The sequence below is a fragment of the Schistocerca serialis genome, chromosome 9, assembly GCF_023864345.2.
Source record: "Schistocerca serialis cubense isolate TAMUIC-IGC-003099 chromosome 9, iqSchSeri2.2, whole genome shotgun sequence".
NCBI lineage: Eukaryota > Metazoa > Arthropoda > Insecta > Orthoptera > Acrididae > Schistocerca > Schistocerca serialis.
This window is the reverse complement of record NC_064646.1, coordinates 16,467,179-16,486,952: the sequence shown is the minus strand read 5'-3', so window position 1 is coordinate 16,486,952 and position 19,774 is coordinate 16,467,179. Positions and strand designations below refer to the sequence as shown.

At 44.4% G+C, this 19,774-nt stretch overlaps 1 protein-coding gene across 1 annotated transcript in view; it reads left to right on the top strand.

Annotated features, from left to right (window-relative positions):
* LOC126419878 (translation initiation factor IF-2-like) overlaps positions 1–19,774 on the top strand; it is a 128,271-nt gene that overhangs the window by 3,076 nt on the left and 105,421 nt on the right. The gene's annotated exons all lie outside the window — the stretch shown is intronic.

Sequence of the window (19,774 nt, the reverse complement as noted above, 5' to 3'; positions counted from 1 at the left end):
TTGAGATAGTTACCCAAAAGCCTCGCTTCATAAGTACGGTGATATCATCTTCATAATTGTCAGCAATTGCGACTTCCGTGTAGCGGCATCTTGTAAAATAAAGTTTTCAGCAGTAAGTACAGATTAACAACGAAGTCATATACCCAGATTACTGGTTTCTGTAATTAGTATATGGTCCCGGCGGAGGTTCGAGTCCTCCCTCGGGCATGGGTGTGTGTGTTTGTCGTTAGGATAATTTAGGTTAAGTAATGTGTAAGCTTAGGGACTGATGACCTTAGCAGTTAAGTCCCATAAGATTTCACTCACATTTGAACATTTAATTAGCATAACTGAATACAACGATTCTGTGCATGAGAAAAGAATTAAAGGATGAAAGTGACCTACTGTACTTTTTATACCTAAATATGGTTTTCGAAACAAAGAATAGCTTGCAACCTGTGTGTATTTCAAGTTTTGACTTATGACAGTGCAACATCAGATGCCAATTCGAAGTCATCTCAAAAACTGAGGCTTCGTCGAGGAGTAAGTGAAAGACTCATGCTGATAATTAGTAGGCGAATCTGGAAAACAAGTTTATGTATAAGGGAACGGGCTTCACTGACAGACATGACTGTGACCGTATGGAGAAGGAAACTGAGATGGTCGGGATATGTACGTTAGACGCATCAATGAAGTTCTGTACTAGATTGACATAAGTATAAAGAAATAACGAGACGACAACCTGATGGCAGGTGAGCAGAAGACTTTAGAAGAAAAAACGCTGGTGCAACGTGAATGCGTGCAGCACAAGACTGTAATATATAGTAAATTCTAAAGCAGGCATTTCTACATCTGCAGTATCTGATCACCCTTATGAAATACGAAATTTATGATCAGATGTTAGGAGAGTCGTATACGACAGTATAAAAGGAGTGGGAGAGAATTTTGTTGTCAGCAGAGAAGAAGTAACTGCAGGGTGGGACGGACAGGAGAAAAACAAAAGAATTGTTCAAATGGCTCTGAGCACTATGAGACTTAACTGCTGAGGTCATCAGTCCCCTAGAACTTAGAACTACTTAAACCTAACTAACCTAAGGACATCACACACATCCATGCTCGAGGCAGGATTTGAACCTGCGACCGCAGCAGCAGCGCGGTTCCAGACTGTAGCGCCTAGAACCGCTCGGCCACTGCGGCCGGCTCGGACAGGAATGCTCACTTCCTTCGAATGGGGACTAGTCAGTGGATGTCACCTGGTAATAAATACACCATGAATATTTCAACGCTTCTAGATCCGCACTAGTCGACTGTTGGTGATGTGACGGGGACGTGGAAACGCGAAGGTACAACCGTAGCTAAACCAAGACCCGACCTCATATACTGACGGACGTGGACCGTCGCATGTGGCAGAAAGTTGTTTGTAAAAATCGCATGAAACCAGCGGTAGGAATCACTCGTGAGTCCCAAAGTTCTAGCAACAGACCTGCTAGCAATATGACTACCCTTAGAGGTACAATGGTCGCACAGTTCCTCACAAGCCACACATTTCTGTAGTTAGTACTAAGTGAAGCTCGAGGTCGTGTAAAGACTGACGCCACTGGACAGTGGATGACTGGAAACGAGTGGTCTGGTGCCATGGATCACGTTATAGCCTGTGAGAATCCGATGGATCTGTTTGCATTTGAAGTGTGCCTGAAGAACGTTAGCTGCCATCAAACACAGTGCCAAGAATGAAGCATAGAACTGGTTCTGTTAACGTACTGATGTGTTTTAAGTGGTCAGATGTGAACCACATACTGAGCTTAAGGCAAAAGAACCGAGCACTAAATGTGGAATGATACGAACACATTTTACTGCATTAAGTACTGTGTGCAGTAGAGGAACAATTCGAAGGCGACAACTGTCTCAGCATGACAATTCAACCTGTCATAAACGAACATCTGTGACTCAAGGTTTGTGGACAACAATATTCTTAAAATGGACTGGCCTTCCCAGAGACCCGAGAATCCAACCGAATGCCTCCGGCGTGAGTTACAACGTCGACTTTCCTCCATACTCTAAGGTACAACGTCAGAATCTACTATGGTTTAGAATTGAAGGCTGTGTTGCCATTCCTCCAGATACTTACAGACACCTCCCAGCAGAGTTCAGGCCGTAATAAGGCCGATGGGAGGGCTCACCATATTAATCTCCACTAGTAGGTCTCTCAATACTTTTGATCAGTTGGCGTAAATCTGTACTCTGCAAGTGCACGGTGTGTGGTACACAGCGGTGCATGTCGAATTTCTGCTTCTGTTAGTGATGATGACAATGGTGATGCTTCTAAAAAAACCTCCGACGCTATGCTGTATAGCTAAAATTCAAACCCAGGGAAGTATCATTTTCCATGGATATCCGCGAAAAGACTCAAGCAGCATTCATTGTAACACTTCATTAGAGTTACATAATGCAAAAAGAAACTGATGACGCTGAAGTTCTCACGACGTAGAAAGCTCTGTCGAATAGGAGAAATGCATCGTCATTGGTGGATTTGGTCTGATAAGAGAGGTTCGCGTGGAGTTCTTTACACACAGAGTGTGTTTACCAGTATGTCCAGTCCACTAATTCGGGTGAACTGTGGAATACTAGAGTGTTAAGTCCCGTCGACGATAGGGTCATTAGGAACAGAGTACAAACTTGGCTAGGGGAATGAAGTCGGCTTTCTCTTTCAGATTGGAGCACGACGGTATTTGCCTTGAGTGATTGTGGGAAATGCCGAAAAGCGCAAGCGTTTTGGACGAAAGAGGATCTGAATGGCAGCCGTGCTGATTGCGGATCTGAGTTGAGGAAATAAGGTGCGTCGATATACATCCACCCTTGAGGACAGGACATTGTGGTCCATATGGTTTCTTTCGTGCCGGCCGGTGTGGCCGAGCGGTTCTAGGCGCTTCAGACTGGAACCGCGCGACCGCTACGGTTGCAGGTTCGAATCCTGCCTCGGGATGGATGTGTGTGATGTCCTTAGGTTAGTTAGGTTTAAGAAGTTCTAAGTTCTAGGGGACTGATGACCTCAGATGTTAAGTCCCATAGTGCTCAGAGCCATTTTTTTGTTTCTTTCGTGTGCTGTGTGCGCTGTTTCATCGATAGTAACGTTTCTTTACCTTTTCGTGTCCAGAAATCAATCATAGTCTTTCAGCCCAGCATTGGGCTACGACCAGGGCTTCTTCCTCGTCCAGCGATATATCGTCGAGGTTGCATATGTAGGGACAGTTTTGACAGGCCAGGAGGTGTTACATATCTTGCACAGCACCACAGTCGCACTTGTCGTCTTTCACGTTACCCTGACTCCACGCGATCATGTTTGTTTCCACTGGGGCCACCCCTGTTCTCATGCAGTTCAGGGTCCTATGTCTTCCAGTTTGTTGCGCTGTCGCCAGGCACTACCTATGTGTTGGACTGTCATGTGTTGGTTCTTCAATGGTCATACTTAAGTATCTTCTACGAGATCTGAGTCGTCCAATCTCGCACGTAGTGTCAAAGAGAGGATGTGATCATCATTTTATATTGCATGGTAGACTGTATCGATCTGAAACTTATCCCTCAACAAGGTGGTTTCAGACCTTGCAAGTGATATACCAGTCAAATCCTGTAACTGAAAGAACATAATAACACCAAACTGATATTATGCTAATCATGTGCACATTGAACGCAGACTCACTGTACACCTTTGCATTTGACGTGTTAAGCGAAGCCAAAAAAGGTCGTCAGTGGCTCATTACCGAACGAGCTATTTGGAGCCTCAAGCGATAATCACTTAATGTGATAACACAATACGTTTATTTTATTCGTCCGTCAGACTAGCGTTTTCTATTAACCCTAGGAACTACTCTATTCGATCATTACTGTCAGCATCAGACGTAGTTCACTCCATCACAGTTATTTCAAGCTCAATTCAAAGACGTTACATCACATGTAAAATAAGTCAGCCAATGAGCGGCTACTCAAGAATGTAACTGCGTCACGTGAAGTAAGCATCAATGAGTCAGTTACAATTAATGAAATGTTACGGGCTATTACGCCGTGGTCGAATGGATTTCAGATTAAAACCTGACTTTTCGTATCAACTGCGGAAGACATTTTCAAGGGGGATCGTAGCTTTATTGAATGTCCCAACAGTGGACGACAACAGTCGACAACGTCCGATTGCGCTCACGTATTCAAAATATGTAACGTCGCGCCACTGCACATAAGCTCGAAGTGGAATTTTGCTGTAGTCAGTAGCGAGACAAGGTGTGAATCGGACAATCAACAAAGCTACGATCCCCCTTGAAAATTTCCTCCGCAGCTGGAAACGAAAGGTCTGGTTTTAAAGCGGAATCTATTTGACCACAGCATAATAGCCCAAAACATTTTATTTCAAATGGTTCAAATGGCTCTGAGCACTACGGGACTTAACATTTGAGGTCATCAGTCCCCTAGAACTTAGAACTACTTAAACCTGACTAAGCTAAGGACATCACACACATCCATTCGCGAGGGAGGATTCGAACCTGCGACCGTAGCAGTCGCGCGGTTGCGAAGTGAAGCGCCTAGAACCGCTCGGCCACACTGGCCGGCAAAAACATTTTATTAATTGTGACATTTCCGGCCATGAAAATTTACATTTTACAGTGAGTCAGTTGCATCTTAAATGTAGCTACGCTGTGATTAATTTACTGAACATACGTTTTAGCCATTCGACAAGAGCCCACTGACCCCCGCAGATAAAATAAGTTTGGTGGGTAGTCAACTACTTGAGATGTCAATCATTGAATCTACAGACCAGTTGTCCCTGTGGTAAACTGCGGTTTCGTATTGTCGACAAATCCTTTACAATTCTTTTCCCAGCCAACTTGATTTGGGTTTCCCGGTCAGTAGCACAGGCGAATTCCGAATGAGTCATTCCGCAATTCGGTAAGCATAGCTTCCCACAAATTTATCATATTGAGCTACTGTACTTCTCCCATTACACCTATGTCCAAGCAAAGCTATACACGAGAAATAGCTTGATGGAAGCTTTCTCCACTGTTGAAAGATCTAACATTCTTTTATTTAACAATATCCTACATCCTTATGAAAAAACAAACACTCCGTCTACAGACCACAAGTGGCTCATCGGGACCATCCGACCGTTGTGTCATCCTCAGTGGAGGATGCGAATAGGAGTGGCGTGGGGTCAGCACATCGCTCTCCCGGTCGTTATGATGATATTCTTGACCGAAGCCGCTACTATTCGGTTGAGTAGCTCCTCAATTGGCATCACGAGGCTGAGTGCACCCCGAAAAATGAGAACCCGCATGGCGGCCTGGATGGTCACCCATCCAAGTGCCGACCACGCCCGACAGCGCTTAACTTCGGTGATCTCACGGGAACCAGTGTAGCCACTGCGGCAAGGTCGTTGCCGACATCTTTATGAAACATCCTTTAATTTTTTCTGCAAAGGACGGATTTCCAGCGCTATTAGGGAGAGTCTTTAATGCAAGTTATCGCCACTTCATCCTGTTATCCTACACGATCTAAACCAACACATAACAACAATTTCAGCTGTTATCACAACATACTGCCACCATCCAGTGCAATTATCATTATAGAATCAATGGAAATTGACACTCTTGGCGCAGGATCATACTACGATTTCGCTGGCGGCTAGTTGCTGCCTGTCGACGGTATTGTTATTCGTGCCCCTCCACTCATTAATCACTGACAATCATTGGAGTATCAGAAGCAGCCATAGGACCTTCTCTAATTGCCATTAATTGTACAGTAGTCAATTAAGTTCTTTTGCAAAGCCATGTAGAGCTGTTTTGGACACGGTATCTGCTGTAATTTGAAGTAGGGTCCATTTATCTTTAACTCTGTTTCAACTTCGTTTCTACTTGCCTGTGATCCTACAGGTGACAAATGGATATATACATGGCACTCAAATTTACGTGATCGGGAGTTCCTTTTGGAAAACCATACAAGCAAGCTAGTCAGAGAAACAGAGCATAGAGCTTGTTCAGTTTCTGGACAGGTTGCTTAATATCAAAAAATGGAACGGCACAACAGTGGAAAAGGTGAAATATTTCTCATACCCAGGAAGTAAGGCGAAGCGGGGAGGCCGAAAAGACAACGTACCTATCAGATTTAGATTATCCCGGCCGAAGGATATTTTCTTCAATAAAATGGCTCTATTGATATCAGATATCAGAATGGATATCATTAACAATTTCCTGAAATTGTGCATCTGGAGCAAAGCGTGAAGGTGAAAGCTCGTACTTCGTAAAGCTGAAGAAAAAACGGAAGCATTTGAAATGTAGTATTGTTTCGAATTGTTACAAATTAATCGGACAGATAAATTACGAAACGAGGAAGAACTGTAAGGGACAACTGAGGAAAGAAGTGTTTGGAAGATCCTTACCACAAGAAGGGACAACTCAGTGTGGCATCCTATACATCATCCAGAAATAACTAACTTGGTCTTGCAATGATAAGTAGAGGGGAAAAATATTAAAGACAGACCAAGAACAAACTAAACAAAACAAATTGTAGATGACTATACACACGACAGCACAAGTTGGAGATAAGAACCAAAACAGTCGAAAGAACAATGACTGTATCAAACATGATTCAAGAGCCATTTCGCCAGACGCTGCTGAACACGAATAAGCGAGCGACGAGATCCATTACTCTTCCACTACGCTATTGGCGATAATTCACTAGGAATAGTAAGAACCATCAAATATCTGGGAATAGCCGTCCGAAGAGACGTTAAGTGCAATGAACACATAAAAACAGGTGTAAGAAAGAACATGTTGGGTTGAGATTGTAACAATATCACCATTTGCAAAGTAGGTTAGAAATTAGATTAATAATGTTGCTCACGTAGCTTATGTTCGCTTTATCGTGCAACAACAAAGTTATTGACTGTGGATGGTATCGTCTGAATGGAAATAATGATGTCACTGTAAAAAAGTCATTAATTTTGGCACTTATCTTGAATGGATTCTCACGTAGAATTCGTCGAAGATGTTGTGGCTCTTGTTGATTCTAGGGTGATTCCACTTTCACTGCTAGGAGGTCCAGATCTGTATTTTAGCAATATTTGAAGACCTAACAAATGTGTTTTTCAGGAAAATCTTAATGATCAAAGAATCCCAGATCAGAACAATGGTATGGTATAAATAATTTTTGACTTGCTGTTCACGATCCACATTTTTATTAAACTCTTGTAAATTAACATATACTTGTTCTTAATTGTCACATCATCAAGAAAACAGTTTTGTATCAATCTTTATACATCTAATTTCCACTTTAACCAAACACAAGACTTAAGTGTTCTTTTACAAAGCGAAATAACAACTTCTGCAAAGTGAAACAAAGACTGCTCTGTGCGCATTCGCGCCAAAACGGTTACAAGTAAGTCAAAGATTATGACAGTCTCACAGAAATGAATACACACAAGAACCATATCACTGTAATATATCGATACATCGGAGTATTTATATTTTTTTTTACTTCGCAGTAAAGTATTAGGATATTACTGGTATTGAGAACTGGGGTTGGAGTGCCGTAATGGTCACGTAAATAAAGAACCATTACAAGATTCACTGGAAGAATCTTAAGAAAATGTATTTCATCCTCAAAAGAAGAGGCTTAGAAAATATAAGGACAACAGATTGCTGAGTATTGCTATTAGGCAGAGATACATGCTGGGTAGCCTTAATGGAAGAGATAGAGAAGATTCGAAGAAGAGCGATACATTTCGTCACGGCATTCTTAAGTAAGTGCGAGGGCGTTACAGAGAGGTTCTATTGACAGACGCTACAAGGGAGGTGTTCTGCGTCACGGAGAGGTTCGCTGTCGCAAGAAGAGTCAGTCGGGCAACATATTACTGTCTCCCGCACTGATCTTGCGAAATGAAAAAGACAAAAAAATCACAGAAATTAGAGTTCCTAGGGAGATTTATCGACACCATACGCCAGTGGAACACGGAATGAGGGAAAAAGCAGTGGTGCCACAAGTAACCTCCGCCACACACTATAAGGTCACTAGTAGGGTGTAGGCGTACATGAGGACGTGAACTGCAAGTGGTAAGTAGTTTGTTGTTGTTGTGGTCTTCAGTCTGAGACTGGTTTGATGCAGCTCTCCATGCTACTCTATCCTGAGCAAGCTTCTTCATCTCCCAGTACGTACTGCAGCCTACATCCTTCTGAATCTGCTTAGTGTATTCGTCTCTTGGTCTCCCTCTACGATTTTTACAATCCATGCTGCCCTACAATGCTAAATTTGTGATCCCTTGATGTCTCAGAACATGTCCTACCAATCGGTCCCTTCTTCTTGTCAAGTTGTGCCACAAACCCCTCTTCTCTCCAATTCTATTCAATACCTCCTCATTAGCTACGTGATCTACCCATCTAATCTTCATCATTCTTCTGTAGCACCACATTTCAAAAGCTTCTATTCTCTTCTTGAACAAACTATTTATCGTCCACGTTTCCCTTTCTTTCAAGACACTGTCCATTCCGTTCAACTGCTCTTCCAAGTCCTTTGCAGTCTCTGACAGAATTACAATGTCATCGGCGAACCTCAAAGTTTTTATTTCTTCTCCATGGGTTTTAATACCTACTCCGAACTTTTCTTTTGTTTCCTTCACTGCTTGCTCAATATACAGATTAAATAACATCGGGGAGAGGGTAAGTAGTACCAACCGCAAATGATGAGACTCCGTACAGATGTGTTGGTCAGTCTCCAGTATGCCCATAAATGGCGTCAAGTCGCTCTCCTTAGGTCTGAGACCACAGTGAGCGCGTAAAGATGCTTAGGAAGTATTGTACCCCACCAAGTATGTATGGTGGTAAGAGATTTCGCCTGATTTCATGCAATCCCGCATAACATATGTGTCATGCGTTCCTTTCTCGTGATAACGCTCGGCCGCACACTGCAGAGGCAATAAAGAACCTCCTACAGCGTTTCAGATGCCAAATGTTCGATGACCCACCATAAAGCCCCGACTTGGCTCCTTCAGAGTTCATCTCTTTTGAAATTAACCGCTGTCCATGAAGATAATATTTTGGGACAGACAACGAGATACAGTCCAGCGTAGATAATTGTCGGAAATCACAGGAGGCTGCCTTCTATGACGAGGGTACTGAAAAGTTGGTACAACGCTACGGTAAATGTCTAAGTCGGAGCGGCGACTATACAGAGAAGTATGAGGGAGGTGTAGCTAACTGTTGCAAATAAAACAGTTTAGATTTTCATTGGTGTTTCCTTTTCCCGACCGATCGTTTCTTACTTTCCGACTAGCCCTGCTAAGTTTTGTCGTCACAGGACGCCGCATATGGCATTTGCCGCTATGGGGGCGGATGAGCCGTAGCGGAGTGTGGCAACTGTCCTCCGTGGGCGTGCTGCTATGTTTTGGCTGCGCCGCTGCCGGGTTGGGAAACCGCGCCGTGCGTCTCGAGTTGGCCCCCGTTCGTCAGTCTGCAGTCGGTCCGCACGCACGACTGCAAGCGTTTACGCAACTCGGATTGCTGGGCCACCCTTCACCCGGCTTCCTTGAGTGTGATGTCGGACGTTACGTGTTGGCTGAGAGCCCTAGGAGGTTCTTACCCTGGCTGCCTCTGCTACTGCGAACGTATCGCCCACAGAATTTTTCACGAGACACCGGCTATACAGCGCGTTGGAAAAGCAATCATCTAGATCTACATGATTACTCTGCAATTCACATTTAAGTGCTTGGCAGAGGGTTCATTGAACCACAATCATACTATATCCCTACCATTCCACTCCCGAACAGCGCGCGGAAAAAACGAACACCTAAACCTTTCTGTTCGAGCTCTGATTACTCTTATTTTATTTTGATGATCATTCCTACCTATATAGGTTGGGCTCAACAAAATATTTATGCATTCGGAACAGCACTTTGAAAACATGGGGAGTTTGGTGGCCAGCGGAAGTACTTAAACTCAGAAGTGTGTTCCTGGAGCCATTCTGTACTTGTGGGGTGTCGCATTGTCCTGCTGGAATTGCCCAAGTCTATCGGAATGCGCAATGGACATGAATGGAGGCGGCTGGTTAGACAGCATGATTATGTACCTGTCACGTGTCAAGTCGTATCTACCCGTATCAGGAGTCCCATATCACTGCAACTGCACACGCCCCACACCATTACAGAGCCTCCACCAGCTTCAACAGTACCCTGCTGACATGCAGTGTCCATGGACTCGTGAGGTTGTCTCCATATTCGTACACGTCCATCCGCACGATACAATTTGAAGCGAGACTCCTCCGACTAGGCAACATGTTTTCAGTGATCAACAATCCAATATCGATGTTGACAAGCCCAGGCGAAGCGTAAAGCTTTGCGCCGTGAGTAATCAAGGGTGCACGAGTCACCCTTCGGCTCCGAAAGTCTATATCGATGATGTTTCGTTGAATGGTTCACACCCTGACGTTTCTTGATGGCTCAACATTGAAATCTGCAGCAATTTGCGGAACGGTTGCCCTTCTGTCACTTTGAACGATTCTCTTCAGCGTCGTTGGTCCCGTTCTTGCAGGATTTTTTTCCGGTCGCACCGATGTCGTAGATTTGATGTTTTACCGGATTCCTGTTACTCACGGTACACTCGGGAAATGGTCGCACGGAAAAATCCCCACTTCATCGCTACCGCTGAGATGCTGTGTCCCATCGCTTGTACGGCAACTGTAACACCACGTTGAAACTCACTTAACTCTTGATAACCTGCCACTGTAGCAGCCTTAAGCGATCTAACAACTACGCAGCGCGATATTCTGCCCGTATATACATCTCTGTGTTTGAATACGCATGGCTATATCATTTTCTTTGGCGCTTCTGTGTAAAATAGATTTTTTGTGATCGTCAAATATAGTACTAACGTACACTGTCCCATCAAAAATACCATACACGTCAGTTTAACGGGAATTGACCAGTAGATGTCATTTGAGGTGAACAAGCCAGTATAAAACGAAGCACGTCAGTCTAGAAGCAGTAGGAGCAGAGTGGGTCGGTCATTAGAGCTCAGTATGTTCAAAAGTGGACAAGTAATTGGATGTCACTCGAGTTTCAAATCCATCAGGGACATTTCAGCCAATCTAAAGGTGCCCATGTCGATTTCTGGAGATGTGACTATGGAGTAGAAACAAGAAGGATCAACCACAGCTTAACCCAGAACAGACAAACGTCTTGTACTGATGGCCAGAGACTGTGCAGCATAGCGGAGGGTGAATGAAAGAAACAGCGTGAACCCGCGAAAGCATTCATTCACGAGTTTCCGAAATGCTACGATCAGTCCAGCTAGCGCAATGACTGTGTCTAGGGAGTTATAAAGAATGGATTACAACGATATAGCCATTCGTGATAACTCACATATTTCTGTAGCCAAAGCTGAGTGACAGTGAGATGTTGCAGAGAGTGACACCACTTGACAGGGAAAGATTGGAAACGAGTGTTTTGGAGTGGATCACACTATATCCAGTGGCAATCCGATGGGAGGGTTTTGGATTGGCAAATGCCTGGACAGTGTTGCCGGAGGTCATGTGCGGTGCCAACAGTGAAGTACGGAGGTATTCTTACGCTATGGAGCCCTTTTTTCATGTTTATGTAGCTGTCCGTCATGGCGCTTAAGGAAACGTCAATGCGGAAAGGTAGTAACACGTTTACAGCACTCTGAACTGAGTAGATTAGAGTAAAAGTTCGGAGACTATCATTCCTTGTATCAGCATGACAATGCACCGTGTCATAAAGCAGCATCTGTGAGGCAGTCGTTTGTGGATAAAAACATTCCGGAAATCGACTATCCTGCCCAGAATCTTGGCCAGAACCTAATGGAATATCTCTGCAATGAGATCGAGTGTCGACTTCGGTCCAGATGCCACAGTGCGACATCACTCACTTCTCTGGTTTCTGATGTTGAGGAAGAATACGCCGCCATTCCCCCACAGACATTCAGACACCTCACTGAAAGTGTCCCCAGCCGAGCTGAAGCCGTTATCAAGGCGAAGTGTGGGCACAGTCCACATTAGTGTCCACTAATAGGCGTCCGGATACTTTAGAGCAGATAGTGTCTACTTGCATTGCCACTACAGTATAGTGGCGCGGTGCATCTCGAGCCACACAATGCGCCTTGTGTGCAGTTTTCTGGCTGTCAAAATGCCTCGATGGATTTTTCACAGCTTGAACTACGCGCGAATTTTCACTTTACGGCAATAAGCGCCGACAATGCACAGTAGCGCGTCGCAATGGGGTACATTGCAGTCGAGTCACTCGAACACTCAGACGTTATCAAATGGTTCAAATGGCTCTGAGCACTATGGGACTTAACTTCTGAGGTCATCAGTCCCCTAGAACTTAGAACTACTTAAACCTAACTCACTTAAGGACATCACACACATCCATTCCCGAGGCAGGATTCGAACCTGCGACCGTAGCGATCTCGCGGTTCCAGACTATAGCGCCTAGAACCGCTCGGCCACTCCGGCCGGCTCAGACGTTATCGCCAGACACGAAACAATGAGTATTGTCGTAACGCTCGTGCATACTCTAAAATACCAACTGGTGACAAATAGGTAAAAATAATGGCTCGCAGATATAGGCAACAGAGCTGCGTACTATCTTTTTGGAGACAGTTACGAGGGCTACGCCAACCTAGAAAGTACGCAGTCGCCTTCGAACGATCAATTTGGCCTCTATGAGTTCATTTCGACCAACGGTACAAATCACCTTCAACAGTGGTTCAAAATGGCTCTGAGCACTATGGGACTTAACTTCTGAGGTCATCAGTCCCCTAGAACTTAGAACCACTTAAACCTAACTAACCTAAGGACATCACACACATCCATGCCCGATGCAGGATTCGAACCTGCGACCGTGGCGGTCGCGCGGTTCCAGACTGTAGCGCCTAGAACCGCTCGGCCACTCCGGCCGGCCCTTCAACAGTGGTGCGCGAATAACGTTGGTAAGGAAAGACCTAGACTAGAACTTGTATTATTGGCATCCGCTTATCTTCACTGAAAGTGCTGGATTTATTTGATGCCTGTTTACTGTTGTAGGAGGAGGATCCAAGCACATGATAATGAACGGTATCTCATTAGGTTTTTATTTTACAGAAACATGTTTCTAGTATCGCACCGTCTCGAATATTTTACAGAAGAATGTAAAGGCTGATTCGAACGGCTTCGAGGAAGGCCAGTTAGGGTTCCGAAAAAATGCAAGAACACGCGAGTTCATATTGAACATACGATATTTCTCAGAAGTGTGATTGATGAAACGAAAACCTACGATTATTGCATTCGTAGAAGAGAAAAAGATTTTGTCACTGTTGACTCCAATACTGTCTTTGAAATAGTCCAGGTAGCGCGGGTAAAATACAGGGAGGGATACATTATCTACAAAATGTACAGAAACCAGACTGCAGTTTCAAGAGTTAGATGGTATAAAATCAAAGGTGTAAGAGATGGATGTAGCCTTTCCCTGATGCTATTCAATATGTAGGTTGAGCATTCGGTATAGAACGTCGAGAAGAAATTTAAAATTCAAGGAGAAGACGTAAAACCATTGCACTTTGCTGGTGAAATTGTAATTCTGCCAAAGACGGCAAAAGACTTGGAAGAGCATTTTAAGGGGATGGACAGTGTCTTGAAAAGAGGTTATAAGATGAAAAGCAATAAAAATAAAACAAAAGAAATCTAATGTAACCGAACTGAATCAGCTGATGCTGATAGAATTATGCCAGGAAATGAGACACTGAAAGCTGCCCATGAGTCCGCACTATTTGGGCAGTAAAATAAATGATGGTGAGAAAAGTATGGAGGATATTCGAGGGTAATCCCAAAAGTAAGGTCTCATATTTCTCTTATAAGTACATAGAAATGTTTATTTCTACAGCGGTTTACATCAGTTTACAACTTGAACATTTAGCTATTTTTTCGACATAATCACCATTTCTGTCGATGCGTTTTTGTAGACACTGTGGCAGTTTTTGTATGCCCATGTCATACCAGCTCACAGCCATGCTGTTCACAACGTTATGAACCTCTTCTTTCACCTCGTCGTCGGAGCTGAATCGCTGGGGCGACAATTATCGCTGACAGGTACTGTGAGACTCTGAAAAAACTCAAATGGGGAATTCAGAACCGTAGAAGAGGAATGTTGAGCAAGGGCGTACACATTCTCCATGACAACGCTCGCCCACACATCGCTCGGCAAACCGTTTCTCACCTGCAACAGTTGCAGTGGAACATAATCACTCTATATTCGTGACTTGGCTCCCAGTAACTATCACCTGTTCCATAGGTTAAAAAAGCATTTGGCCGGAAAGCGATTCATCTCCGACGACGAGGTGCAAGAAGTGGTTCATAACTTTTTCTGAACAGCATGGCGGCGAGCTGGTACGACATGGGCATACAAAAACTGCCACAGCGTGTACAAAAATGCTTCGACAGTAATGGTGATTATGTCGAAAAATAACTAAATGTTCAAGCCGTAAACAGGTCTACGTACTTATAAAAAAATAGGAGACCTTTGGGGATTACCCTCCTAAAATTCAGACTGAGAACAGTAAGAAAATCGTTCATAATGAAGAAAAATTTGTTAACATAGAATACAAATTTGAATGTTAAGAAGTTTTCATGAAAATATTTGGAGTGTAGTCTTGAACGGAACTGAAACGTGGGCGATACGCGGTTCTGACGAGAAGAGGACAGAAGGCTCAGAAATGTGGTGCTACAGAAGAATGTTGAAAATTAGGTTGGTAGATCGAATAACTAATGGGGAAGTACTGAATCAGATTGGAGAGTTAACAAATGTGTGGCACAACTTGATTAACATAAGATATTTGTTGATAGAACATATTGTGAGCCATCAAGGGATCAGTAATTTGGTACTGGAGGCAAGTGTGGAATACCAAGGCTGGAAAATACAATGTAGGTTGCATTATTCATGCGGAGATTAAGAACCTTGCACAGTACAGACTATCGTCGAGTGCTGATGAAAGCAGTGTTCGAATTGAAGAACGCAGCGAAAACAAGATTTATTCTTGCAGCCCCTAGTCCACACAAGATAGCAGATAAGGAAGAGCCGCAAAACGTTCATGAGCTGTTTGGAAAGCCGCAGATTCACAAAAGCAAGACGAGGCGTGGTTGATTATTACCATGAAAGTCACGAACAGTTGCTGAAAAAGAGAGAGTTGCGCCTTGTATGGCAGCACAGCGTTTGTGAGTCCCGCTCAACAGAAAGGGACGGCCACCTTTCTGTTTGGAGGCAGGAAAAGTTCACTTTCGCTCTCGTTCCTGGCGGAGATGCAGCATCAGCCGCGCGTCCTGACTCTCTACCGCAGTCGATGCGCTGCTATCCAGGCGCGCTGAATATCATCTCACAAAACCATTACCGACATCTTTCTTGATTTTTAAAGAGTAATTTTGGCAGCTAATATTCTGTGGACGAATTTTTAATCACAGGCTATCCGCTAGTTCTAATTGAACAACGATAGACAACAGTTTGTGTTACACACATATCTTTCAGCTGTGTAGTCTGTAACTGCATGAAAAGTTCGTATAGAACCACTTTCGCTCCCTTTTCTCAAAATGCCACTACCGTCTACGGATGAACGAAGAACATAACTGAGCTTTGCTTTTAGCCGAAACTAAACGCTCCTGACGACACTTTCAAATCCAAGCAAGAAATTATGCGTGAAGGGAATTGCCTGTATTATTACTAGCAATGTGTGACACACATATAGCATTCTTGGTCTACTTTGTTTTCTTTATGTAGTAGTGATGCCTTATGTAAAGGTTCTTTTAAATTACCGATACCAGTCACAAACTTTGACAACTATTCTGTTACTTATTTATTTAGCACATGTTTCGAGGGAATACCTCATCTTCAGGCTAAATGGCATTACAAAAACAACTTTACAATAGGGTCATACTGATGTTACATAGTCTTTTTATAAATGCTGTGGACATGCTTTGGAAGAAGAGGAAACTTAGTAAGAGGTCATATCACTTTGGAAGCTGGACTGACGTTTGCACTAAATGTTATGTAATGGTCACTCACTTTGTTCCTCTGGCGTGGCAGTCTCGTTGTGAGGCGCTGACGTGTTTCCATTTACGTGTCTGTCTTGGCTTTCTTGGTCACTGTTCGCAAATTTTCACTAACATAACAGTAACGTGGAAACACAATCACAAAACTGTAGTGCAGTGGACAAGATGGCGGTCGAATACAGTTGGTTTCGATTTGACTATTGATTCGTGGATCTATGTGGTGTCAGATGTATATTTATCTTCTACACGTCTTGTTATCGTATTACAGACGTGCAGAAGATATATAAACACGCGTCAGCGCATTGTGGTTCAAATGGCTCTAAGCATTATGGGACTTAACTTCTGAGGTCACCAGTGCGCTAGAACTTAGAACTACTTAAACCTAACTAACCTAAGGACATCACACGTATCTATGCCCGAGGCAGGATTCGAACCTGCCACGGTAGCGGTCGCGCGGTTCCTGACTCTAGCGCCTAGAACCACTCGGTCACTCATGGGCGGCAGCGCATTCTCAATGGATGTGCGAACATTACGGAAGGCGAACTGCTCGCTGCTGAGAGGAATGTCGTTACACGTATTGCCAAATGCATTGAGGTTGACGGACATAATTTTGAGCATTTATTGCATTAATGTGGTTTTTACAAGTAATCACGCTGTAACAGCATGCGTTCTCAGAAATGATAATTTCACAAAGGTACATGTATCACATTGGAACAACCGAAGCAAAATGTTCAAACGTGCCTACGTTGTGTATTTTAATTTAAAAAAACCTACCTGTTACCAACCGTTAATCTAAAATTGTGAGCGATATGTTTGGGACTATTACAGCGCCATCTATCAAAAAGCGGAAAAAAGTAGTCCAAATAAAACATTCATATTTCTTTACGTACTACACGAATATGTAATAAAAATTGGGGGTTCCTATTTAGAAAAACACAGTTGATATCCGTTTGACCTACGGCAGCGCCATCTAGCAGGCCAACGTAGCGCCATCTGGTTTCCCCCTTGAAGCTAGTCAAGTTTCGTTCTTTGCAGTTCTTTCGTTTGACGCTTATGTCGTGAGATATTTGGCCCAGTCACAATCAATGTAGCATCCTTTATTTCAGTAGACCACCCAGATTCAGTTTCCCATTTTTCTCTGAAATCGCTTAAAGCGAATGTGACATGATCCTCTTATCAAAAGAATTGTTTCCTTCCCCTTTTTTCCCAATGCGATGTCCTACACAGTCCTTCTCCTTTTCCTTGAACACATCCGCACACTATATATTGTCTGCCGCCTTGATCCCCCTCACCCCCTGGTGTCTCCCTTCCTCTCCACCCCCAACCAGTTGCCGCGCCTTTACCGTTGTGTCCCACCCTCTCTCCATCTCCACAGCCTCCGCCTCCTTTCCCAACGCAACTTCCACTGTCTACCCCTCCAGGATGATGAGCTTCGCCCTGACATCTAACCTTCCTACCAACTCTAACCCCCTCTTCCTGCCTCCTCCTCAGGGCTCCCTCTCCTCCCCCTCCCTCCTTCTGAGCGGCTTTCCCCTCCTACTACCCCTCCATCTCTTGTGCCTCCTTTCAGTGTCTCTGCGCTCCCTCCTGCCCTGTCTTCCCTCTTCCTCTCCCGCCCCACGTGCCTCCTGCCTCTTGGTGCACCCACTGACGCCCCTCCTCTCTTCATCTCCCCAGCTGCCCCTTGGTCTCCCTTCCTTTTCCATCCTCTCTTACCTTTTCCCTCAGCACGTCTCACCTGGCAGTTTTATCCTTCGTCGTGTGTGCTCCAGGTGGGTTTTAAGTGTGTTGTTCTGGAGTGTTTTTACTACTGTGGCCGACTTTTACCCTATGCCTGCGCATTCCGTGTCTTCTCTGTGTTTTAAGAATCGCCAACTGTCTTTTTCTTTTTTTTTTAACTTTTGGTGACTTTTTTAACTGTCCCCCATGAACGTCTCCATGTCAGTCTATTTTTAGCTCCATTTTCTGCCATTGCTCTGTTTTATGTTCCCCTTTTTTATCGCCTTCTGTATGTAACATTTTATTCTTATATTAGTTGCCATGTCACTCGACTGAAGAGCGACGGATTGTGCCGCTGACAGCCCTCCCCTGCCCATATGGGGCAGGGGAATGAAATCACAATAAAGAAAAAAAAATCCTACGCAGTCTGAAATTAATGGTTCAAATGGCTCTAAGCACTATGGGACTTAACTTCTGAGGTCATCAGTCCCCTAGAACTTAGAACTACTTAAACCTAACTAACCTAAGGACATCACACACATCCATGCCAAAGGCAGGATTCGAACCTGCAACAGTAGCGGTCGCGCCCTTCCAGACTGTAGCGCCTAGAACCGCTCGGCCACTCCGGCCGGCTCTGGAATTACTTAGTCGTAGATGGGACGTTAAACTGTAATCTTTCTCCCTTTTGAAAGTAGGGAAAAGGGACAGGTGTCAGAATAGTGAGTAGGTATGCTGTGACGCGGTGGGCTGCGCTGCACCAGCTCGGAGTATCGGGATGCAGCACGGCGCGCTTCCGCCGCCACCGGCAAAGTTCCGCGAACCGGCCGCGGCGCCCTCGCGTGCGGCGGTTGCCGGGATAGTAGCAGACGACCAGCATCGCCTGCCAATGCGGCCGCCGCCTGCCTGCAGGAAGCGGGACCTCGCGCGTGACGCAGCGATCCACTGTCCAGGGCAGGCGCGCCCCCTACCGTACGTCTACGTACGAACTCCGCCAGCCACCACACGGTGCATACCGGACGCTCCCATGTGCCACCGTGATATGTACCACCTTCCTTACGTAATAATGCAATAATGCATAGTAGTCTCCTCGGATAGAATGGGTAGCTCTGAGGGATGAAGTAGTGAAGGCAGCAGGGGATCAAGTAGGTAAAAAGACGAGGGCTAGTAGAAACCCTTGGGTAACAGAAGAAATATTGAATTTAACTGATGAAAGGAGAAAATATAAAAATGCAGTGAATGAAGCAGGCAAAAAGGAATACAAACGTCTCAAACATGAGATCGACAGGAAGTGCAAAATGGCTAAGCAGGGAATGCTAGAGGACAAATGTAAGGCCGTAGAGGCTTGTCTCACTAGGGGTAAGATAGATACTGCCTACAGAAAAATTAAAGAGACCTTTGGACAAAACAGAACCACTTCTATGAATATCAAGAGCTCAGATGGAAGGCCAGTTCTAAGCAAAGAAGCGAAAGCAGAAAGGTGGGAGGAGTATATTGAGGGTCCGTACAAGGGCGATGTACTTGAGGACAATATTATGGAAATGGAAGATGATGTAGATGAAGGCGAAATGGGAGATAAGATACTGCGTGAAGAGTTTGACAGAGCACTGAAAGACCTGAGTCGAAACAAGGCCCCGGGAGTAGACAACATTCCATCAGAACTACTGATGGCCTTGGGAGAGCCAGTCATGACAAAACTCTACCATCTGGTGAGCAAGATGTATGAGACAGGCGAAATATCCTCAGACTTCAAGAAGAATACAATAATTCCAATCCCAAAGAAAGCAGGTGTTGACAGATGTGAAAATTACCGAACTATCAGTTTAATAAGTCACAGCTGCAAAATACTAACACGAATTCTTTACAGACGAATGGAAAAACTGGTAGAAGCCGACCTCGGGGAAGATCGGTTTGTATTCCTTAGAAATATTGGAACACGTGAGGCAATACTGACCTTACGACTTATCTTACAAGAATTATTAAGGAAAGGCAAACCTACGTTTCTAGCGTTTGTAGA